Source organism: Zophobas morio, unplaced genomic scaffold (assembly GCF_036711695.1).
Source record: "Zophobas morio isolate AGI-343-1 ecotype UQ-CSIRO unplaced genomic scaffold, CSIRO_AGI_Zmor_V1 ptg000005l, whole genome shotgun sequence".
In the NCBI taxonomy this organism is placed as follows: domain Eukaryota; kingdom Metazoa; phylum Arthropoda; class Insecta; order Coleoptera; family Tenebrionidae; genus Zophobas; species Zophobas morio.
Genome location: NW_026972110.1, coordinates 10700035 through 10725754, shown reverse-complemented (window position 1 = coordinate 10725754; position 25720 = coordinate 10700035). Strand labels below are relative to the sequence as shown.

The 25720-nt window shown below is 33.7% G+C and overlaps 1 protein-coding gene across 5 annotated transcripts in view; it reads left to right on the top strand.

Annotated features, from left to right (window-relative positions):
• LOC135122702 (D-2-hydroxyglutarate dehydrogenase, mitochondrial-like) overlaps positions 1 to 25720 on the top strand; it is a 265146-nt gene that overhangs the window by 208001 nt on the left and 31425 nt on the right. For 2 of the 5 annotated variants that reach the window (XM_064047066.1, XM_064047065.1), the window contains exon 2: positions 5978 to 6106. The exons of the other annotated variants lie outside the window; for them this stretch is intronic. The gene's annotated coding sequence lies outside the window, so the exon portion shown is untranslated. The remainder of the gene's footprint in view (positions 1 to 5977; positions 6107 to 25720) is intronic. 5 annotated transcript variants of the gene reach the window in all.

Genomic DNA, 25720 nt, shown 5'->3' with positions numbered 1-25720 from the left:
TCAGGATAATTTTTAAAATTTTGAAAATTACTGTTTTGCTATGTCCAGTGTGTTTGTAGACGTTGTGATTTGGGGGGGGGGGGCACGTGCCCTTGTCAAACGAAGTAAGTAGGTAAACGATTTTCGCTTAACGTTGGAAAATTCCAATATTTTTCTTGCCTATGCTAAACTTTTGGAAAATGTCGTGTAAATATGTAGTAGGTAGGCTTATGTTTTGAATTTTACATTTGCAAAATATACCTACATACATGACCAAAATTGCTTTATCTAAGTTATATACAACCGTCCAGTAGTTAAGTACAAGTTACTAGTTCTTGTCATGGTCACCAAAACAATATTATTGAAAAATTTTACTATTTTTATTTGCACGTCATAAACATAGAGGCAGATCAAATTTACTTTACTAGTAGGAATTTCTTTAGGAAAAAATCTAATCGAAGGTTATTTCGACAGAACTTCCCTCGCCCCTGAAGTACAATAAAACAAATCCATCTTTTTTGAAAAATCATAAAATTTGATTTCTAATGTACATACAAAATTTGACAACAATCGGTCCGGTAGTAGTTTAGAAGATTATCTGTCTAATAAAAATCGACACAGATGCAGACAGACGGCAGACGGCATGTTTTCGATTTCTAGGGGTCATGAAACATCGAGAATACATAAAAGTAGCGAGTCGCCCGATGGACTCCATTACAATACTTCCTCAGTTTACACTCGGGAAGTAAAAATACACAATACTGAAGTACAATAAAATATACCCCTTTCTCGAAAAATTATAATATTTCACTTTGCAAATTTTATTTTTTCTAAGATTATTAAGATAAGTTAACATAGAGATATGTAGATATATAATGTTGAAGTAACTGTAAAATAGTGTGATATGCGCCGTCTGCTTCAAATGAGTTTTTCCTTTACAAAATTTTGTAAATCAACATTTTTGCTAAGACAGGTATTATTTGGATAAGTGCAGTGTAATACTAATAAATAATAATAAAACAAATGTACAGGAGAATGATCTGGTCATGATACACCAAAAAAATATAATGAAAATAGTCCTCAAAAAATTGTCTAAAGGTATTTACATTGAATTTCCTTCACCTCTGAGACGCAGTCAATTCAATAAGTGCAATTTGTTAGATAAAATGTAAAATTTGATTCCGCGAATTTTATTTTTAGTTTCCAAGCGTAAGCTAAGGAAGTATTGTAATCCAGTCCATGGGGTGACAGGCTGCTTTCATATTTTCTCGATAGGTCATGATCTCTACAGTACGAAAAAATGAATTCCCGTTTCCGTTCGTCTGTCTGTCTGTCCGCCGTCTGTGAAGATTTATTATTAGAGAGATAATCTCCGAAGTTACTGGACCGATTTTTGTCAAAGTTTATATCATTCAGTTGGTAAAACGCTAACCAAACTTTTGTCTAATCGTCCTCACCAAAAACATGATGACGTCACATTATTTTACATAGTAAAATTGTATAAAATAATGTAGTCCTACACGTGTATTTCATGAATCCGTGTTGAGTTTTTACCCGAAATGTCCAGATTTTTGGAAAAAAATCAAAAGTAAGTATATAACATTTTGCAATTTAGTTTTGAATTTGCAAAACCGAATGCTTCGAAATCTTGCAAATGTTTTAAAGTTCTCACAAGCATGGTGAATTTTTAATCAAAATATATTTGCTTATCCCCCCAAAATTTCTAAAATGTGCAAAATATGATCAGTCTATACTTGTGATTTATCATTCCATTAATATTTTTTAGATTTGCTTATAGAGGCTGACTTAAAATTGTATATTATTAGCCAAGGTTGCAAAGCCAAGCATTCTAGACCGAGCGCAAATTAGAACCCGAGACGCGCAGCGTCGAGGGCTCTGAAGCGCGAGGTCTAGAAGTGGCTTTGCAACCGTAGTTAATATACTATTTTTTTCACTAGTAGAAACCATAAGACAATAAATTAAAAATAAACGTTCAATTTTTTGACGCAACATTATTTTGTTTTGATTTCTAATCAAACTTAATCTAAATCTTCAAAACAAAGAAAACCGTTTACACTTGTCGCTGAGTTAATCATTTTATCTCCCACCGTCTACTAACTATCATGCGTATACTCAAGTAATGTTAGTAGCACAAATTTATTCATTTTTTAAGAAATAATCACATCAAGTATTGCGTACATAACCTCAATCTTCTTTTTGAACCCGTGGTAGCAAAAGTTGAATTTGCTACCTTTAAATGAGTCGATATTTGCATGCTCCATGGCTGCTAGTGAAAAAAAAAAAACTATTGTACTAGTAATTATTTTATTAGTATTAGTTTAAGCTAATGTTTATAATAACATTATGACCAAAACCTAAATGATAGATTGTAGCGATTCAACATGTTCTTTATCTCCTGCTAGATTAAGGTGAACTCAAGCAACTGTAGTTACCTCAAAATCCATCGGTTGTTCAGAAATCGTTTGCTGTATGATGGTCTTATCTGGAAACTAAGGATAATTGGATGAATTTTTGGGGATTAGTAAGACCAGTCAGGTTATTAAGAAACTGCAACTTTTGGTCTTGTTACAACCAAATTATATGTCCATAAGGTGTAAAAGAAAGAATAGTGTGGAAATAGGAATAGGAATAGGGGTAAATCAAGCACCAAGAAAGTTTAGCGTACTAAAGGTAACATCAGCAACTGGAAGAAAGGGTGGTAGAAAATACCTAAAAAAATTATCATCTTGGACTTTCATCTTTTTTGGGAAATGACAGATCACATAGGTACAAAAAAAATCAGAAACATCGAAAATTTGCTGCATTATAGGTACTTAAAAAAAATATTCGACTTTTTATTAGGTTATGTGTGTCGTTCAAGTGTCAGAAATAATAACGATTTAGCGAATTGAGGGAAAAAGGATGCGTGTTTAGCATATGGCCACCTGCTGTAATATCACGTAAGGGCTTGAAGGGGACATGAGTGAATCTAATGTATGCATCGAACCATCATTGGCGTGTTTAAATTAAATGTAAGGGGTATCCCGCCTTGCTCCGTCTTCCTTTACAGTGATGCTTATTATTATGGTCATTAGTAATTACTCTTTAAGAATAGCTGTAAAATATCAGGAACACATGAAATTGTGGCATTTAATAAGCCTGCTGTAACACGGGGCGAGATTTTTAAGTAATCTACATAGCTAAGTAGTATCAACATTATTAAGTATTGTTACGATGATCGGGGATTAAATCGGCGTGGATAAAACTCAACAATTTAGTTCTTAGTAACTCAAATTTACGCGACTAATTACACAGCGATTATACAGGGTGATTCGGGGTAAATGACGAATGTGATTTATGGTTAGCGGCAACCCAAAATACATTTTTTGAGTCACCCTGTACATATATGCAAATCCAAAAAATATGAATGGAATGATAAATCACAAGTACAGACTCATCATATTTTGCACATTTTAGATAGGATTTATTCAGCAAAATTTTGGGGTGACGTCATCGATTTTTTATGGGATGAACAAATACATTTTGATCAAAAATTTCCCATCCCTATGAGAACTTTAAAACATCTCCAAGATTTCAAAGCGTTCGGTTTTGTAGTTCCTGATTAAATCAAGAAAATAAATTCACGCATTCATTAATTTTTTTGAGTCACCCTGTATATGCAAATCCCAAAAATATGAATGGAATGATAAATCACAAGGAAAGACTCATTATATATTGTACATTTATTCGGCAAACTTTTGAGCTGACTTCATCAATTTTTTGGAGGGGATAAGTAAATATATTTTGATTAAAAATTTATTATACTTATCATAACTGTAAATCATCTCCAAGATTTCAAAGCATTCGGTTTAGCCGATTCAAAATTAAATTGCAAAATATTGTTTTATAGTTTTGATTTTTTTTTCCAAAAATCTGGACGTTTCATGACTATGTTATTTCATACAATTTAAAACCCATTTACTATGTGCAATTCTGAAGTGACGTCATCACATGATTGGTGGGGATGATTAGGCAAATTTTGGTTAGCGTTTTACCATCTACATGATATTCCTAATATAAATACAAAATTTAAGTATTAGTATGCATACAAATTTTGACAATAATCGGCCCAGAACATTCGGAGATTATCTGTCTAATAAAAATACGGGACGGCAGACAGACGGACAGACAGACGGAAAAGGGAAACCTATTTCTTCGTACTCTAGGGGCCATGAAAGGTCGAGAAAACGTAAAAGTAGAGAGTCGGCCGACGGACTCGATTACAATACTTCCTTTGCTTACGCTCGGGAAGTATTGTCAGTCTCACGTAGTGCATGAATTAACTGCATATGTAACGGCTAGAACTTGTTAGTCTTTATTGGTTATATTTCTCACTCTGCTCAAAATTGACAGTGACATAAGAATGCAAACTTGAATTGATGATATTTTTTATATTCTAATATGAATCAAGGAATAGAAGAAAAATGTATTCTGGGGTGCCTATAGGACTAAATCAAATTCGTCATTTACGCTGAATCACCCTGTAAACAGAATAATTCTGACTGGAATGGATTTGATTATGTAGACTCTACTTTTCCCTTGTCTGGACTTCACTGATTGCTCCCGACGATGGTTCCTATTTAAACACCCACGCGGTGCTTCTCGAAAAGTCGCTGTTACCGTTTCTAGGGTTGTTCTGGAGCACCCATCGCGACTTCCGCTTTCAGGCTTTTCTTTAGCGAACGTCGTCTAGCCGTTGGCGCCGTCACCGACGCTGAGTCACCCATCATTGCCGCACATACTAAAAAACCCATACGTACCGGGGTGGGGTATAGGTTTATTTCGTAACAGTATTTTGACTATAAGTGGAGTTAAAATTGAAAGATTTGTGTAGTTTTACTAAAAAGTGGGTCATTTTAAATTGAAACACAGAAGCGTTACAAAATTTTTGACTAAAGAAGGTAATGGTTCAAAAATTATCCATGAAATAATGATTACCGAATATGGTGAAGGCGCCCATCATATTACCGAGTAAACTTCTAGTCCAAACAATTTCGTTGGGGTCAGGGATCCATTCAAGATGATCCAAAATCTGGACCTCTTGAGGCAACTATTTTCTGGGATTGAGAAGAGATTCTATTAGTTGAAAAGAAGAGCACAATTTTATATTTTAACTTAAAAATCCATGGGACTCTCACACAAATTTTCAGCCCCTGTTTTAACCCCTTAAGGGCGGAATTTCCAAAAGTCCTTTCTTAGTGTGTGTTTATAACACAAAAGGAACCTACTGTCAGTACTGTCAGTAGTTTAGTTGATGAATCAGTCAGTCTGTCAGTCAGAACAAACACTTTTATATAATTAAGATCATCAAAAATCTTCGTCCTCAATCGAGAAAAAAAGACCTCAAAATTTGTCTAAAAAAACTTTACTGTTGCACGACAATTGCAGAGGGCATGAGGCCCAAAAATTCGATGAATTATGGTAATGAGGTTTGCAGGAATTGAAACATACACCCTATAGTTCGAATCTAGCACCCAGCAACGTGTCTCTTTTTTCTGAGTTGAAAAAATACTTACGAGGACAGAGATTTTTTTCTCATGATGGCATAAAAAAATCCCATGTATTTCCGTTACCTATCGCATGGAAACTACATAAAAGATACATCAAAGATTGAAAGTAATGTAATATTATAAGTAAATGACTCACTTTTACTAAGAGATGACTATATCGCAAAATGACAGATTCTTACAGACAGAGGAAAGGGTAGGTAAATTAAAAAGTTTGAGTTGTTTAATCCTCTTTGAAAGTTTCACACTTTCTGCGTAGTGAAGATAGAAACTCAGTAAAGTCAGTTCCCGTAAAATAAAAGTTACATTATTCAAACATATGCACTGAGGTAATGTATGACCAAAAACAATGTTGACACTTCTTTCAATGAACCTGTTTTCTCTGAAAAAAAAAGATGTCAACAGTTATAATGCTATGTCTTTTCTTACAGATGCCTATCAAAATGGAATAATAAATTGCCCTGGAAACAAAATATAATTTACTCAAAGAATCGAGTACGATTCCACAGAAGACAGCGTACTAATTAAGCTTTATATAATTTACTTAAACGTTCTTATAGGTAAGTACAAAAATAAATCTTTTATGTCCTCAATGAGCAGGCATTATAGGTAAGTGCATCTGATTGTCCTAAAGTTTAGGCAACTTGTAATTAGTATTATTATATAATATATATCAATTAACATATTTAATCCCATCAAATGATGATGACAAGTAAATAAGAACAATTAACCCAAGAAGAAATGAAAAAATACAAAAACCTATAACAAGACAAACGAAGCCAATTCATACTTACCATAGAAGCAAATCCGCGTCTTTGGCTCAGGAGGCAAGTTATAAGAAATCGAAATACAAAGATTGATGCAACTATATACCTATCCATATTAGCTGAAATACTAAGAAACTGAAGTGCTTAAATGCACAAACACAAATAAATTGTTCAATCTTATAATGCTAATGATTTACGACGCTTACTTGCTTTTGGGTTGCTTGTCCGAATCGGACGTTGTTGAGTATCATAACCTAAACTGTGTCCATGCACATCTAATTCATAGAAACTTTGTTCTGTTCAGGTAACCAATCGTAGAGAAGGTCAGGGCTATCACTGTCACTATTTGGCGAACTCTACTTTATACAATCCTCATGAGTGCATAGACAAAGTCCAAGAATTAATTTAAAAGGTATAAAACTAACAGGAAAGAAAGAATGTAGAAATATCTGATAAGGATAACGAAAAATCTGGTATTGTGTCTATGATTATGTATTTTTTGTTTTAATATAATTTTTAACTTTCTCTCTTTATATCTATGCTATTCTTGTTATTACACTTACCTTTGGAGTATTTATATAATTTGTGTCTTTTTCACATATTGTATTGGTATATTTCGATCATGTGATAACAGTAATCATAAAATAATATTAATATGTAGTGTTGACACAAATATTTATTTTCTGTTACATATCTACAAATTTATTAAATACTATAAAGTGAAGGTAGGCCTTTCAAATAATGATAAAAAGGAGAAAAAACAGGACCCATTCCTTTTCGTAACGAAGATATAGTTTCTCTTAGCGGCGGTCGACCAAGACAACTCAAATTAGGGCGTTTGCAGGATTTTTGTGTGTAGTTAACCATTCATTTCCATTGGGTCGTAAAGTGCCAAGTATCATTAGAAACAGGTCTTAAGTCACGATCGAACTAACATGCGACCTCTTTGAGCAAATTATGTTAACCTTTATAAATGAAGAAACCACAAAAATTTAATTCTCCCGTTGGGAGATTTCAATAGCAGGTAAGAAAAACCGAACGAGTTTAAATTATTTCGATTTTTTTTTATCATATCCAATGAGACCGTGGTGGTTTTATTGTGATAAGTGAAAAACAATGTCGGACTCCCCTTATTTTTGTAAAGTTTTATTTTGGACTAATTTCGGCCAACAGATAGATCATTCTCAATATGACGTTAAAGGAAAGCATTGTTATTTGGTATTTTTGGCTCTTTGTCGCCATTTTTAGTTGTTGGAACTTTATAAGCCAATTTCAAATTTTTTGTTAATTATTCTTGTGTTGATGTAACTTTCGAATATTAGCAACATTTTCGCGTGGAGGAGCACAAACAGGTTATTCACCATCATGATCTTCAAGGTTAAATTGATCATTCACGTATTTTGCCACATTATGAAGAGTAAATCCTGCTGTGTATAAATGCGGATCAGTAATCGTCTTTTCAATTTTAGGTCCTTGTTACGCTCTTGGAGGATTCTTATACGGTACTAATAACCATACCATAACCTTAATCGTTTCCCGATAACAAATCTTCTGTATTGTTTGCGACAAAATGTTCTACAATCTACAGAATTCAATCAATTTCTGCAAACTGTGTTGCGGTGTCGTGAACGCTTCCCATCAAGACACGTCTATTGAAGTAAATACTTCTTTATAATTTGTGCTGCACATTGTATCATTCATTTGGCCATTTTTATTACACTAAAATGCAAAAAAACAACCAATCGCAGCCTTTCAAATGACCACCATTGAAATCTCGAGGAAGCTTGAAACAAGTACGTTTGACGCCCCCTTAACAATATTTATACTTACCTACAACATCTGCACAAAATCAAATAAATGTCCATCGTGATGCATCGCATGTAGGTCTTGCACCTGCTGATTTTAATAAGCTTTACCACCAGCCACTTTGTGGAAAATTTCCGATGATATGGTAATATACGAGACAATGTTTAAACGTAAACAGTCGCGGTTGTTTTTACGTAGAAACTGATTATACAGTTGTAATAGTAACATTCATTGATTATAATTTTCATCGAGATGAATGGATATATGCCATCGATTTTTCGTTACCCTAATAAAGCAGGGTTCCTCATTTTGACCTATATTGTAATGTAGGTTAAGGGGCGATTTGATTAGTGCTCCCTTTTTTTGGAAGATCTGTCTGAAAAGCGTTTCGACTGCAATTGTGTAGGGTTAGGATAGGGTGGGGTGTCTCGCAAAAGGGGAGAAAATGCGAGTAAGCAAGGGCGAGGGTGCGATATAATAATATGGAGGGTGCTTCAATAGTGTTTTAATGCCCCTTCAGGCGCATTCCTGGTGTGACGACTAATTAAATTTTAAGAGAAGCAATTTGGAATATTGTTTCAGTATTTCTTTAAGGCGTGATCAAATTTTGTAGTTTCCAGATATATTAATTTCATATAAATTGGTTAATAAATCGTAAGTTATAAAAAAGGAAACCGTACGGACTTTTATTTAAATCAGTAGGATAAAAAAAGAAGGTATAATATCGCATGTTTCCAACCAGGGAAACATAAATGTCGACAAGGAGAGAAAGGGCTAGTTATTATATATAATTGTGACTTTGGCAGAGAACTGTTAAAAAATTATCGTGATACATTATTTTGTAGTCTTCAAAATATAAGGTAAGGTAAGGTAAATTTCGTATAGTATTCGGTAAGAATTTCTGAATGTATTTTCCCGAAAAAATTTAGATACTATGCAGAACGGTGATTTTAATTTAAAATAATATGTATGGTTCTAAAACACCACTGATATAGAATTTTAATGCTGTTGGTCGCAGTGATCAACTGAAACAAGGAAACCTCTGTTTACATTGGTGAATTTATATCCAACAAGGCACCGATTATGAAACCGAGGGTGCTGGAAAGTGCTATAGTGTGAAAAAACAGTGGGAGATATGAATCACTTTTTAGATAAAGCTGTACGACATTGACTTACAGAAGAGAGGGTGATACCTATTGAACAGCGGGATTTTATTTGAGCACAGTGTGACGCAGTGTTTGTTAAGTGGATGATTCCAGACTTACAAATTGCAATAGAAATGTGTATGGTAGTAGTACATTTTTTGCTTGAAGTGCTGTAGAAAATTTCGCCTTGTATGCATCTCAACTTGTCTACTACAGCAATTGCAGTCGATTTCATTAAATTTGACTTCTGTGTGTGTTTTATTATATTTTGAGAATTCAATGTGTTTAGACTATTGAATGAACGTCTCATCGAAAGATTATTTTTGTGTCCATTAAAGACGGTAATAAGTGTGTAAAGAGACCCTAAATGACACTACACCTGTAGCAAGGATACATACTAAAATCCCATGTCAACGTGCCAGATACAGCTTTTTAAGATTTGGCCTTATGTGTACATATACAAGAGCAGTATATGTACTACATACTAAAAACGGAAACTTACAATCTAGAATGCTAAAATTACTACGACAAATTAAAAAAAAAACGCATTCAAAGGTGAACTGCTTAATTTTACTAAAATTTGACTTTCTGTAGAACGGACTTTTTTTTTTAAATAAATCTAAAATGTTTTCGAGAAAGGTTTTTCTTCATCTAATTTTTCGACATTGGTAATCTCCTGAAGAGACCAATGACCTGATTGTAATTCAATCTATTCTGAGCTTTCTTTAAATCAAGACCAGAATTTCTTTGAAATGTGTAGTCGGTTTTGAAGTATTAAGCAAATAAGATTCATCAGTAAAACTCATAAAAACTGATAGATTTACAGCATGTGTTGAGAAAAGAAAACAGAAACATAAGTACAGTAGTTAAAAGGAAATAAATTACAATTATAATATACGTTTGTCAGCTTAACAATACATGATATAAAAATAATATGTACTTGTATTTGTTACCTCTGACAGTTCTGCACTGAAGCCAATTTGTGCTTATAGTATTAATAATAATAAATTAAGTGAACCTCACATGTAATTATAGGTGTGTATTACAGCCCATCACTATAACAAACTGCAGCCATAAAATGGATTAGGTAAATGGCATACTGTTCAATATTCATAACATGAATACATCAAAGGCAATAATTTCTTCTAATTAGGATTCATATGGATAAGAAAGAGCACATTAGGAGCACGGGATCTCTCATAACGTCATAACCATAACTCATGGCCCGCAGGAAAGTGGCTATTATTTGTAACACATATAGCATTAATATTACCAGTAATAATTTATGAACGAAGCATATTAATAACTCTTTTGAATGAGACATTTCGTACTGGCGCATTTAAATTATATACTTTTTTAATATGGCACATTTATTTTCTTAGATTGTTTTAAGTCTCTTACTAGAAACAAATAATAATTATATCTTATAAAGAAAATCATAATATTCGTAATTTTGGGAGCCTCAGGTTATCCGTTATGTTCAAATTGCGGCTCTAATTACTGTTTAACAAGTGTTTATATTTTCGGCTGAAAACTTGCAAAACTACAGCAGGACCATTGGTATTAACGCCGGAAGTTTGGTTTTTTGTAAATTCTTCACAAAAAACACCACTAATCAACATAATCTTTCGTCAAAAACGAAAAAAAGTGCACTATAACTTTCTCTGTCCTAAACTTTCAAGTCACAATTTACCACGTTTACCTACTTTATGAGGTATGATAGCAATTTTTTCACTGGAAGCTAATCAAGAGGATGAGTTTTTTTTTAAAGGAAAATCTGAGTCTATATTGCGCCATCATGATTAAAAAAAAGTCTAGAACATGCTACCCGCATTTGCCAATATGAAAGAATGACGTGAAGGCATATTTTAGAGTTGATAGTCCCGTAGCTTCACAGTACTATTATCTTAAAATAACAACACGATCAGTTTGTCACAATGGAGTTTAAAATCTGCACTCATTAGGTAAATTAAAAAAAAAAAACTGACCATTGCAAGAAAGTTGTAGGAGTTCGACATGCATATTGTTATGGGATTGACTCTCAACGACACCTCTGTGAAGAGGAATGTTGGATGATTGGAATATTAATGGATATGCAAGGAGGTTTTAAAAAATTATGTTATTTTTTATCCTATACATAATGATAACCACTCTGAACATTCAGAGATTAAAAAGATATAGGTACATTCTTTCAAGCGTACCTATGACAGTGGGACCAATATTATGAAAACTTGGTCAAAATTAAAATAAAAATTATGTAAATAAGCCTTAAAGGCTCAAAAATTTGAAGAACATTTATTAAAGCTAAAAAAAAAAGAATTATGTACTATCAATAATTGTGATCTCTTCTGATGCGGGCAGAATTGTTTCTCTAACTTTTTCTTCTTCATTTGGTGGTTCTAACAGATCCAGGACTTCTGGGAAAATAGCTCTTCTGTTGATTTTTTTAATGAAGTAATTATCAAATTAGAAGAAATGAGTTGTAACTGGTATGCAATAAAAACTATATTTAGAGCAGGCCTTGAAATTATTATTTGTCCTTTATAACAGGGTAATTATTTTCGGAAACTAAGTAGGCAACTGAATATACTTTAGAGCATGGATGGTTTCATCATTGCTATACTAAATGCCGCCGGGTTGACAGATGATTGACATTTGACAGTATTTTCCAGATTAACGTATCATTTTTCGCTGTTTTTTGTTTTGCTTTGTTATCGTGATAAAAATCAGTTCTTTTCAGAAATTAGTGTGTGAGTCTTGCTGTTTGCGATATTTTTACTAAGAACAGTTTTTTCTGGACAACACAGTATCTCTTATACTAACGAAACACTATAAAAGTAGATGGAACATAACAATTCAATTGGATGATGTATGGAAGAGTTTAGATAAGAATTCCCTGACTTTGCCGTAGAGTACACGCAGTTTCGGCAAACTCTAAGCTTCTGTTTAAAAATTTTCTAAGAAAATGGATCTGTGGCAGGGAAACCTGAAAGCGGTCGTCCAAAGGAACGAACCCCAAAACTTACTGAAGAAGTGGGAGAAGTAATAGGAGAAATCCCGTCATTTATTACAACAACTTGATTTGTCTTTTGGTGCCTGTAATACGATTCTAAGAAAAGATCGTTATTTGTGTCCCTATCGTCTCACATCTGTACATGAATTATGTCCAACTGATTTTTCTCAAAGAGTTCAATATTGTTTGTTAGTGGTTTCTAAATACTCTATATCCGGATGACAATCTTGAAAAAACGTGTTTCAGTGATGAAGCATAGTTTCCTTCTAGTGGCTATGTAAACTCACAAAATACAAGAGTCCATTAACCAACGCAGAATTATTGGTCCGATTTTTTTGTAGCAAAGAATTTCTTACTGTTTTAATAATAAGATAAATGATGTTTTCGGGAAATATAAATGCTGCAAGATACCGGGACGAAATTTTAACTCTATTTTTAAATCAGCTGGATGATGATGACTTAGTTTATGTTACTTTCAGCAGGATGGTGCTACTGCTCATCATACAACCGGTGTGAAGACAGCAACGATTTACCAGCAACGATTTTAGTTCGAACCGTAATTTCATGCAGGCGGCACACACATAAAAATACAGGTTATCATAAATGATTGTAGTCGAAGTAGGCGCTGACGCAATTGTTTTGATGTGCCGCTTCTTACTTTCAAAAAATTATTAATTATAGTCACTAAAGTTATGGGGAATTTTTGTTTTGCTTTGCTGTCAGAAGAATGTCATACTGGTCATATGTCATAATACTTTCCCGCGCACGTTTTGTTTACTTGTGTTGTTGTTCCAGTCTTCTTTGTTATAAATTAAATTAAATTAAACCAGTTTTTATCAAAACTACAACGATTTGATAACAGCGATTAAGGTAACTAGAAATGAATTAATGTGTATTTATATTTCAAATAAATCTCTCCCGGTAATACCTTTATCAGTGTTTGTTCTTTTTCTATAATCCCACGATATAGACAGTAGTCACTCATGTTGTCGGAATTTTTAACAATTAATTGTTTCATTTCATGTCTGTACAGATTTGGGCAACATGTGTTTTCAAAAGATTTTTTTAAAGAAAATTTTCGAATAATTGAATTATTATAATTCCGCAGATGTAGCTATCTTGCTGCCTGTTATAATTGTCACTAACTTATGCATGCCAGTTGGTTATGGTAATTTTTTATTCGATACAGGATTATATTCTTTCGAAAATGTTTTAAATTTGTCATTAATATCACTAAAGGCGCCTTTACATTATGTGATTTAATTACATGATTAGTCACGTGATTTTTGTCATACGCTAAAATTTTACGTTTACATCTAGTGATTTTATCATAAGGAACTTGTCTTAAGGACAGTCACACAGAAAATCATATTGAAATCTTGACGGTTCCAAGGAATTAAACGGTGCCTATTCTGATGTGTTCATATCTGTGATCTGTTTTACAGACATCTCAAATAAAATATAGGTTAACAAGTTAATATCAAAAGGAAATTATGCTGCGTTCTCTTTTTACAACTGAAGATTAAAGTTTTTGAAAATAACCTTAACATCAACTGTCACCAAAATGTAAATACTGTCTGGGTAGTGTCAATTCAGATGAGCTATGTCATACTTAAGTATGGATTGTAGCAGTGTAAAGTATTCACATAAAAATCAGTATCACGTGGTGGGCTAGTCAATGATATTTGAAGTGACAAACTCATCTAAAAAAATCATGTGATTTATTAACCAAATGTAAAGGCGCCCTAAGAGTCGTTCTAACGGGGTTAAAAAAAATAAAATTCTTTATTGGGAATATTTGCACTAGCCAAAGTACAGTGATTTCCATCCACACGCGTCGGCATTACAATTACAACTTTTATTGCTGATAGTTATTTTATTCGAAATGGAAATATTTCTTGGTTTTGAGAAATATTTTCAGTTTTGAACACGATGCCAACTTCGTCGCAAATGAAAAAAGTGGTATTGTCAACACCTGAATTTCGAAGTATAATTTCCATTCCAATATCAATTAACCAATTTGTGAGCCATTTGTCTATAGATTGGTGTTGGCTGGCGCAAACACCAATAAGCGCATTACAGGGGTGCTTCATATCTCAAATGGTATGCTCGTGCACACCCTCATCCCCTAAAATTTGAAATTTTTTTCAAACCAATTATTCATCATAAATTCTAAAGATCTCCCACTCTGAATTTCATCGTGGCACAAACACTGATAAGCGAATTACAGGTGTGTCTTATATGGTATGCCCGTGCACACCCTCATCCCCTAAAATTTGAAAATTTTTTCAAACCATAATTCATCATAAATTCTAAAGATCTCCCACTCTGAATTTCATCGTGGCACAAACACTGATAAGCGAATTACAGGTGTGTCTTATATGGTACGCCCGTGCACACCCTCATCCCCTAAAATTTGAAGTTTTTTTCAAACCATAATTCATCATAAATTCTAAAGATCTCCCACAGTGAATTTCATCGTGGCACAAATACTGATAAGCGAGTTACAGGGATGTCCTATATGGTATGTCCGTGCACACCCTCATCCCCTAAAATTTAAAATTTTTTTCAAACCACAATTCGTTATAAATTGTAAAGATCTCCCATACTGAATTACATCGTGACACAAACACTGATAAGCGAATTACAGGGTTGCCCTATATGTATTTCTATGTGTGTGCCGCCTGCATGAAATTACGGTTCGAACTAAAATCGCTGCTGGTAAATCGTTGCTGTCTTCACACCGGTCTCCTTTTTTCGTCCGTGTGTTTGTCTGTCTGGTGTCTGTATCCAATTTTATTAGACACGGAATCTCCGAAACTACCGGACCGACTGTTGTTAAATTTTGTATGATGTTAAGAATGTCATGTAGATGGTTAAATGTTAACTAAAATTTGGCTGATCATTCCCACCATCAATGGGATGACGTCATCTCCAACATGTATATAATTAGTTTTTTTTATATCATAAAATAAGATACTCTTGCGCTTGTGCTGTGTGAATTTATGTTGAGTTTTTACCCTAGACATCTAGATTTTTGGATAAAAAGTCAAAGTTGTTTAACAATATTTTGCAATTTAACTTTGAAACTTCAAAACCGAATGCATGAAATCTTGTAAATATTTAAGTTAAGCAAAATTTATTCGTTTATCCCTTCCCAAAGAATTGATTACGTCATCTGACAATTTTGCCTAATAAAACCTTTCTGAAATATGCCAAAAATTGTAACTGTATACTTGTGGTTTATCAACCATTCATAGTTATTAGAATTACTTACACAGGGTGACTCAAAAAATTAATGAAAGAGTCAATTTATTTTATTGATTTAATCAGGAACTGTACAATCTTGGCGACGTTTAAATATCTGTTTATCCCTCTCAAAAAATTGGTGACGTCATCTCAAAATTTTGCCGAATAATTCCTATCCAAAATGTGCAAAATATGATGCGTTTTTACTTGTGATTTATCATGGCATTTATTTTTTAGATTTGTTTATACAGGTGGCTCAAAAAAATTAATGAATGGGTTAATTTATTTTATTCATTAAATCAGGAATGGCTCATTCTATATTTTTAGTACTACACTACACCAATCCAAGTTGATATGCAATGTTGATGATGTCATCACAAAATTGTGTAAAGAAAAAACTCAACTCGAAAATGCTGGATATGTTTCATTGTACTTTCGATGATTTTTTTTGTTGAATTTTATGACAGTAGAATTATTAGTCGGAATACATCAAACAACTGGCCGCCTAGAGCATGTCATCTCACTTTTTGCGACTTCTTCTTGTGGTCACATCTAAAAATTCAATTTATGGAACACCTTAAATGACTTGGAAAAATTGCGGAATTGCATAACTCACAAAAATTAACGAAACTAATAACGCAGGTGTTTTAGAAAATGTGGTCAGTGTAGAAGGCGAAGGTAACAAGGGGGTTCCCATTACTTCCAGCATTTGTTGTAATTCAAAATAAAATCTGACCCTACAGGATATTTAACTGAATTGTGCAGAATATTTTCTTGAAAATTTCAGTAAAGTGACGTATACTTATGTTTTCTTTTACTTTCTAAAGAAACAAAAATTTGCCCGAGGAAACTGTTGGAGTGAAGTGATTTCACTAATGACCATTATGATTTTGATTTATTTTTTTATTTCAAAAGTAACTTGTGAATACAAAACACTTGTCACTGTTTTTTTTTAATAAATGAATTTTGAACCAGTGCTAGCTAACCAATGTTTTTCATAGGCTCGAAGATGGTGTTCCCTATGTTGACGAGAAGGTGTCGGCTAGAAGATAATTTTGTAGATGTAATAATAATTCAGTTGTGTATTAATTTTATTTCAATAATTTGCGTTAAGTGTTAACCTAACATTATTTTTTTCTTGAATGTCATTTTCAATAACCGTCAGTTTTTAACGGGACTCTAGACTCTCAAAAACCGTAAACAATTGAATTTTTTTAGGCGACCAATATAAAAGAGCTACTTTACGACTCGATTTGCGACCGTAAAGTGTTACTTTTTAGGACTGAACTGTCAAAATTACTTTTTTGGATTGAAGTGTCATATCTGCTAACCTTTATTCGAAGTCCTTGTGTGTTTACCTTTAGCCAGCGTTATTCTTCTCATATCCTATCAAATTACCATAACAATAAGATGAGATATCTATTTGTCACAATTATAAAGATTACTGAAGCAAGAGGGATTGAATATTTTTAACATTTATGAAGTGAGATGAGATTGGTTCTCAAATGTTTGTCGCAAAATAACCTTTCTTATACATCCTCTTAATTGAAAGGCAAACTAAACTTCCGATTTTGTGGCAAATCCTCCAGGGTTTTGGTCTAACAAGAAAAGCAACAGTTTTCTAGCCGCAAAAATGTAAATATCTGCACAAAGTTTATTAAGTATTAACGTTAAATTATTGTTCAATATTGTTACATTTTTAAATTGTATGTTCTTTTTCAACAAAATAATGTTTCATATTCAAATTTAACTACGAATTTGTACATGTGGTCGGCCACCCCTCTGTCTCAAACTTCAGATCGGCCGAAAAAATTCCTCTTTACGGCCCTGGTACATACATGACTATTATTGTACACCCGTTATATCGAAGAGATCTTAATTCGTCGTTACTCTCGAAATCTTTCATCAATAAGTCTTCAAATACTTGTTTCGAGATTCTTGTGATTTTTACTAAAAAAAAACCTAGAACTCCATATGTTATAAAGTTTAATAAATAACTACAGTGTTCCTTATATTGTCGTCCGTTATGTTCCTACTATTGCCAGTGGTAATATTTGGAAGAAATTACTCAAGACCGGGGATAAATGAAACTTTCATTATTATTAGCTATTTTATTATTGAAAAAAAAAGTAAAATCGTTTACAAATAAATAAAAAACTTTCAATTTTATTTTATATAGCAAATTAGCACACGGCAATATTTGGAGCACTATATGTTCCAAATATTGTCATCTACATACATTTATAAAAATGTCCAAAAATCATCACTGTTGACATTTTTTTCAATTTCATTTTTATTTAAAGAAAGAACACTTCCTAATTAATAATGTATTGAGGAAATTTTAGCTTTCAGATTTTAAACCTTAATTTGCCAACCTTACGGGGGCAATAGGCTTAGGTACCTTAATGATCGGTTAAAAATGTTTCCGCTACAAGTTACTATCTTTATTTTCAAAAGTATATGAAAAAAATGTAAGTATTAAAATTTGAGCGACATATAAAAATTACGCAATTTTGGATTTTGGCCAGAAATTCAGGTAAACGGTGTGTTATGTCGTGTAGATTAATGTGATTACCAGTTGCGCCATACCAAACGTTAATTTATTGATGTTACCCTTTGAAAATGCTGTTCTCTAATCCAGCGGATTTTCTTTGGCCTCATAGCTAAACAGAAGTGCTCGCAGACAAAGTTGCAACCTGTGAGGGATTGTGCCGCCGGGACACCAGAAAATCTCCCGGTGGGCCCAAAAACACTCTACTTCGGGGTCCCACATTTTACATTACACATAGGTATACAGGATGTTACAATTACAAATGCAGTAAATTTTCCTAAAAACTTAACAGACGTTTAAAAAAATATATAGCTACATAAATATTAAATAAAATGATCTCTTTTACTAGCTTTGTTTTTCTTGGTAGCATCGTCAAAAGGTCCAAAAACAACATCACTTTTATTTCCCGAGCGTAAGCTAAGGAAGTATAGTTAATCGAAGCCATCGGGCGACTTGCCAGTTTCATGTTTTCTCGCGTTTGATGACTTTTAAAGTACGAAAAAAGTGGTCTCACGTTTCCGTCCGCCGTCCGTCTGTGTCGATTTTTATTAGACAGATAATCTCCGAAACTACAGGACCGATTGTTGTCAAATTTTGTATGCGTACTAAGGATATCATCACCAATATGATGGCGTCATCTCAAAAGATTCCAGAATAAAATGATAATGTTATATATACTTACTCCTATACTTTTGGTGTATGAATCCGCTATACCTTTCTTTCCCTAAACCGCCAAATTTTCTCAAAAAAAAAAAAATAATAACACAGTGTAATAAAATGTTACCATTAACACAGAATGTAAATATCAGTGGAGTGGTGGCTTCTATATCGGTAAGCGGACCCACAGGTTGCACGTTCGAGTCTTTTTTTTATTGGGCTGTGACTAGTATATTGTAATTTTTGTTATGGAAAAACTCACTTAAAACAGACGCTTAGCATGCTCTTTTTTCGTCCCTTTTTGCTCCATTGTAGCTTAATTACTGAAATTTGTTCTCTCCTCTCTTTTGAGAAGCCAAAAACAATCAAACAGGTTTTCTCGTTGGCTATTTGTTTGAAACATATTAATTACATTTTGTCCTTACCTTATCAGGTGACTCAAAAAATTAATGAATAAGTCAGTTTGTTCCATTTATCAAATCAGGGACGGTTCACTCCAATTTCCCGAAAATTTGGAAATATAACACTGTTATTATTGGTAATACACTGCACTTATCCAAAATGATATGTGTCCTTTCAAAAATTTTGTGAAGGAAAACTCATTTGAAACATACGCGTAGCACAGTGCTTTACATTTACTTTTAACATTGTATATTGTATACATATCGTATCTTAACTTACAGGAATTTTCATAGAAAAAAATAATTTTCGCAAAATCTGTTTTTGTAATTTTTCGAAAAAGCTGGAAGATTTATTGTACTTCTGGAGTGAGGGAAGTTCTGTCGAATAACGTTTCACCAATTTTTTCAAGACGCTGGTAAATCTCAAAATAATAGTAATAATAATAATATCTAAACATCACTATACACTACCACAGGGCACCACTTTGTACATTTCCCAGTGGATCCTCAGGTCCTCAATCTGACAATGATTTAGACACAGAAAACTGATTTCTACGTCTTGCACGCTGTCCAGTGTCCAAAGTGCTGATTAGATAGAACAGCTTCCAAAACCAGAATTTCATTCTGTAAATTTGTCGCACTTTCTACACTTCTAGGTCAATTTGTTTTACGTTTTTGCCAACCCCCATATCATGTCTGTTTTTTCATTGTTTGCGAAGGAATACCTCGGTATTTTTTAAACTTGAAAAAATTTCACTAATGAAACTGACGGTGATATAGCAATCCATAGTAACATTAATGATATTAATAAAATTAAATTTTGAAGGAAGAAGTAAGCGGATAATGTGTTTTGGGGTGTCTATTAGAAAGGGACAAGTGGGTCATTTAAACTGAATCACCCTCTAGGTATATTAGAAACATCACCGGGCCAAAAATCGATCTTTGTGGAGCACCAGTTTTGCACTAAACAGCAAAGAGCGGATTCGCGACCTTGTAGTGAACGTAACTTGCACAATTCTTTCTTACTTGGTCGATTGGATAGAGTGGCTTCACTCGCTTTATCGCAAGTTTTACTTACTTTTATGCAGAAAACTCAGCGGTGCAACCCACGTTTGAGTTTTGTTGACTATCCAGACCATGCACTATTCCCAGCTACTACTTATGCAGGGGCGTGCTGACTCGCCGGGAAGCCGGGAAAAATCCCGGTGGCCTGGACCGGACCTCGAAGATTTTGTTGTATATATTTTTCTATTGGAAACATTTTTGACCTGATGGCAGAAACATCCCGATGAACGCTAAGACTATCAGCACGCCCCTGCTACTATGTCCAATCACCAAAAGCGTGCTTATAGCAAACATTGAGGATTGCCATTGAGTATTTTTCGTTCGATTGCGGAATTGACACTGTAGACTATAGAGTATTCAGTATTCTCTTCAAATTGATTTAACAAGTAAGGTGTATCGTTAATTTTATTTCAGATTTTGCATGAGTCTTGGTAAATTTTCTCAAGTTTTTAGAACTGTTTCTAGTCTTGGATGGATCCGTTCTGCGGATTCGATCACTGCTAATGAGTCAGAAAGTTCATCTTTTAGAAATAGGACTTTTTGTGTTCTAAACGATACGATGTCTTTAGCCCAGTACTGTTGCTGTCAAATCTGTATCATTTTAGTTCTTTAAGAAGACAGATCGCAAACTGTACTGACCTCGATCTAAACAGTTAAGAGCGTGTTCTGGACGTGTTGGATCTAAAAGCAAATTCATAATCAGCGCAAAAACGAAAGTCGTTTGAAACATATTTTCATTTCTCATTACAAAGAAAAGTTTTCACATCTAAGACTACCGTAATTAATCTGACACACTGAATCAAACGGTCCGAGTGAACTCGAAAGTCTGCTTAGAAATATCCTTTAGTTCCGTATCCTGCGGTGTTGCGTTGGTGGTGGCGACACGCGCCAGCTGACCCCTTCTCCGTCATAGTTTCGAAGTCGTAACTTCCTCCTTATTACGTAATGAAGTATCCTGTGATTCGATGCGATATCAACAGGTTTGTGACAAGTTTCATTTTACAAATGCGCACCCTGACTCCGCCTTCGCCCACTTCCAGGTTCTGTGATGTTTATGGCCCGTTCGGGCGCCCTGTCCTTTGTTCTCCTTTCTTTATTTAATCTATAATTGATCCGATTCATCTATCTTGCTTGCGCACGACCGCCGCTCTCTACGAAACGTTTCGTTACTGTTTTATGAAGCCGGTGATTTGCTCGATTCATCCCCTTTTACATCGCTGCCCTAATAAAAATCCTTGTTATATGGTGATTAATTATTCAGGGAACGGTGATTGCGTTAGGAGGGTTGGAGTGGTAAGGGTGGAGTCTACGGATTTAATATCAAGTTATGTTGAGGAGTTTATTCTTTCTTTTTTTTGTGGTTTGATGATTCAGCTGTTGCCACCCGACATCTAAATAATTCTATTTTATTACTCAGTGGCTATGTGTATGGAAAGGTGGGGCAAAGAAAAATGTTTAAAATGTTACGCGTTTAATGAATAAATATAGGCAGTCGTTCGTTTCAATAACTTTATATTACGGTTATGTGTACACTATTCTCTTTTTTGCTTACATTTTTTATAGAATTTTTTCATACTTGACTAATTGGAACTCTGTATTCGTTTTATGGATGTCACATCGAAATCTTTAGCTCAGATTTTCTGTTCTAAATTCTGTAGTGTTTTTGATGTTGTAAATACACTAAATATAGGGTTTTTATAAGTGATCCTAAGGGCGTACGTGGCCATGGATTTTGACAAATCCCGCTTCGCTGCAATTATGCTTATTTAAAGTAATCATTTTTATTGTTTTGTAGTTTTTCAAGTGTGAATTACAGTAATTCTCCGTGATCCAAGCTCAAAACAACAAAACAGTTGTTTTCAAAATTCTTGGTGCTTGCATACGAAAATTTTGTTTTTGTGCTAGGAAGGGAAGACCGTGGAAATGGTTTATATCATGATTTGATTATTCAAAAAACATCGTAAGAGGCTCACATTAGAGATGTAATCAACAGATTTGTTCGAACTTTCAGTGTCGACACAGGGAAATCTCCTGGAAAACCTTCAGTATCCGAGGAAGTTGTTGATGATTTGAAACGATTTGAGCAGAACCCGCAAACATCTTTGACAATTGAACAATGTGTCCAAAGTATTGACGAACGGATGTTACAGAACATTTTTGAAATTGAAATGAGAGTGAACATAGATCTTGAACAAAATGGTGAACATTTTCCACATTTACTGTGAAGTTTAACAGCAATAAATTTGTTTCTTTTATTGTAATGAATTAATTTTATTTTCTAATAAGACATGAAACATTTAAGCAACGAGTTATACAGATGCGTGTGGTATTTGTCGTGAGTCCTTGGGCATTTAGCAAAGTCCATATAAGGTGAGAGGCGACACCTTTCCAGGACCTACTTCGACCCTATAATCATGTATAGAAACCCTGTAGAGAGGTAGGTATTTAGTCGCAGTGTAAAGCTGATTACAAAACACTCATTGAAACTGACTTTCGCAATTCTGGTGATCTTCCGTTGATGTTGTCTACTTATATGTGATTAGACTAATGCAGTCCTTTTAAATGTTTGTTAGATTTTTACGTATATTTCTGTGTCTAGCGTATTATAACATATTCTTTACCATCAACATTTTTGTTTTCCGACATAAGGTACTCCAAACATGGACAAACGTTGTGAAATGTTCGACATATTTTAAGAATATCGTGTACTCAAAATTTGTGTGTTCGTACCACCAAACATTTTCATCTCAAAATTTTGCTAAATAAATTATTATTTAAAGTATGTGAAACAATATGCTTCTGTGCTTACCTGTGGTTTATTACTTTCGTCCCACTTTTAACTTTTCTAATGGAAGTTTTTGAAAAAATCTAAATCTACAACAAGATTTTACAAGTTCACATAGAAACTACAAAATCGATTCTTCTGAAATTCTACACACATTTCATGGTTATCGTGAACATGGTGAATCGCTAATCAGAATTTATTTGTCATTTTCTTCTAAAAACTTGACGTCGACTTAAAATTTTGCAAAATAAACCTCATTTGAATTGCATAACATGACATGTGGTTATTGTACACATATAACATATAACATATAACATATAATTTCTTCATAGATCCTATTTTTTGGACTTGTTGCTATGAAATTTTAAATATAAATTGTCCACAAGTCATTCTAGATAACTCTACATATCGCAGTCAGTTTCTTTTTAAAGTTTTGGTGAAATTTTTCATCATGTATTTTTAAAATTGAATATCTCAATTATTTATGGAAATTTCGAAACGTGGTTTTCACCTCTGTTTTCAGCTTACAAAGCTCTATACATCATATGGAAAAATCTCTCTTACATAGCGAACGGTGTGGACAAGTTACATTTAAAATTTCATAACAATAAGTTTATTAATAACAGAGATATTATGTTCTGAAAATGTACTGAAAATTCCAGAAGCCAAAGCTAGGGGCCTCAGTAACGGTTGATACCATCAAGATTTTAAATGCTCTAAAAATCGTATAAAATCTCATATTGATAACAATTTAAGTCATGGATATCACACAATAATTGCTGGAAATTTGCACCCTTATTAGACTCTAGGTACAAATTGAATCTTTGTTTCATATTTTCGAACTTCTAATTCGTCAAACTCTTTTCGAGTTCGTCGTCGATGGTATACACAGGTTGTTCCATGATCGTGTTTTTCAACGTCGGGAATATGAAAAAATTCAAGGGATCAAATCTGGTGATAGAAGTGGGAACATGTAATCAGTCTGGTAACTAATCAAACGCTCATCTTAAAATTTCCTTCTGAAATTTTATTCAGTCACAAACGACAATGTAGTCTTGAAAAAGACAAATTTTTGATAAAAACTGAGACAACTGATAGGACTAACAAAAAGACACGAGCAAATAACCTAAGTAGCAAAAACAAGTTAGCTTAGAATTGACCCTTTTCCTGTAAGATCGTAAAACTTCCATAGTGACTTTCCGTGTGCACGCATGTTCAAAACCACGTATCCGGCACTCCGGCAGCAGAGCAAAGGCCTGTGACAACAAACCGCTTTGACAGAATGCAACCAGCTACACATGCGTAATCTATCGCTCATTGGTTAATTTTAACTTGGCGCTCCAAAAATCTGACTTCGCCTGCGCGATGTTGTCTCACTCTGTATCATTGGAATTTATATAATGTCTACTCACTTTGCTTACAGGAAAAGGGTCAATTATGTTAACTATGGCTACTACATTCGCTGTTAGCTAACCCAAAATACACCTTTCAGGTTCAAGTTACGCAACACGTTTCACTGCTGTTGTAACCGTCATGAGTTACTAGAGCAGAAACTTAAAAAATCATCCAGTGTATACCATATCCAAAAAGGTGATGACATTATCACACAATTTGATTACGAAAATATCACTAGTATGCGTGTAGCTTAATAATCCACCCCCATTTTATTTTGACATGTGAATTATTAAGTATAACAAAAAATTAAAATTTGCAGAATCTAATTTTATAGTTTACCTGGAAAACTGGCGTTAATTTGCGTTTCATGCACTGAGCTTTCGCTCTGTTTTTCAGAACACGATCAAGAATTCTCCACAGGTAAATTGTCGTTGGATTCACTGTAGGGTGCAGAATAATAAAGCGCGTGCCGCTTAGAAAGGGCACGAGACAGCGGTTAGTGGTTATATTTATTCTGTTTATTAAAGTTGGGGTTGCTACTAAGCCTTTAAATCGATTTCTTTAAATCAAGTCAAGAGTGATGGTCATTTCTAAGCGATGATTTTTATAGGGGCCACTGTAATCTGTTTTTTTTTTCTTGTTGTGGTTGTGGTTCGTTCCAAATTATGATGTCACCAGTTGGCAAATTTCATTTACTTTTTAAGTTTGTTAATAAGACGTTTGTAAATTTTAATTCACAATATACATATGTAGATTAGCCCAGGATAATTACGACAAATAGGTATGAGTATGTACTCCTAATAAATGGGTTATTAGTTTTGAATTAATGAAACGTTAACATATGAAATACATTTGGGGACTTTGAGGGTTAAACATTGGCAGCTCGTATATCCTAGTGATTTCCGATCTGTTTCCTTTGATCTTTAGCAGTACTTAGTTGTAGCTTGCGGTCTTCTTGAGCATAATTTGTGTCTTATACAACCAGTGTATTCAAACTTCTTAACATTAAAGTCCACAGTTCACAATTGTACGATTACTTTTAACTAGATCACCTTTCTTCACCATCATTACATAAAACTCTCATGCAAAAACTTCAAAAACAATAAATTCTAACGTCAAACATTTTTTTTTGTAGTGATAAATTGATATATTAAGATAAAATCATCCAACAATTGTAAAATTTTAGTAGAAAGCCCGCATGTTAAACTGGGTTGATTTCGTTAAGAACATCAAGGAGAAAAACTAATGCTACTGATATAAATCAATAATGAGCATGAGTTTTATTATCTAGTATCCGGGCAAAAAATCTAGCTGATTGTGTCTAGGGTCACATCAAACTA